Here is a 613-nt window from a genome sequence, read left to right as displayed (position 1 = left end):
GGCCTATTAGCTCAGTTGGTTAGAGCGTCGTGCTAATAATGCGAAGGTCATAGGTTCGAGACCTGTATAGGCCATCTGTTTTCGGTTAGAGCGTCATGCTACCATTGTCTTTTTTGTGTCTTTTTTGTTTTCTTTTTTTTTTTCCTTTTATAATTATTCAATTTTCAAATTATGATGCACGGATACACGGATACGATACTAAAGTAAAAAGATATAAATTATTGCCATCATAAAAGTACCATTACAAGAAAACTCTTAAATAATGACAAATTTTAGTAACCAAAAATATGTTAGAGACCAATTTCCTATTTAGATACCAATTAATTTGGTAGTCAAAACTTGGTAGATAATGTTAGAGACCAATTTAGAAACAAATTTTTTTGGTAGTCAAAATCTTGGTAGCTAATGTTAGTGACCAATTTGGAAATCAATTCATAATATAAACTATTTTAATTATCAATTTAGAGACCAATTATAATTTTCCGGAATTATTTTAGCTGTCAATAAATTTTAGTTTTTAAATTGGTACCTAAATTGGACACTATATAGTGACTAATTATTTTTTGTCACCAAAGTTGGTCATTATTCAAAGATTTTCTTGTAGTGTACTACG

At 29.0% G+C, this 613-nt stretch overlaps 1 non-coding gene across 1 annotated transcript; it reads left to right on the top strand.

The window, feature by feature from the left end:
* TRNAI-AAU (transfer RNA isoleucine (anticodon AAU)) lies at positions 1-74 on the top strand. Its single transcript has one exon. It is a non-coding gene; the product is annotated as a tRNA-Ile (tRNA).
* The last annotated feature ends 539 nt before the right edge of the window (positions 75-613 follow it).

The sequence above is a fragment of the Vigna unguiculata genome, chromosome 4, assembly GCF_037176805.1.
Source record: "Vigna unguiculata cultivar grain cowpea cultivar isolate G323 ecotype 2 chromosome 4, ASM3717680v1, whole genome shotgun sequence".
In the NCBI taxonomy this organism is placed as follows: domain Eukaryota; kingdom Viridiplantae; phylum Streptophyta; class Magnoliopsida; order Fabales; family Fabaceae; genus Vigna; species Vigna unguiculata.
Note: the sequence above shows the minus strand (reverse complement) of the source record. Positions and strands in the feature narration are given on the sequence as shown.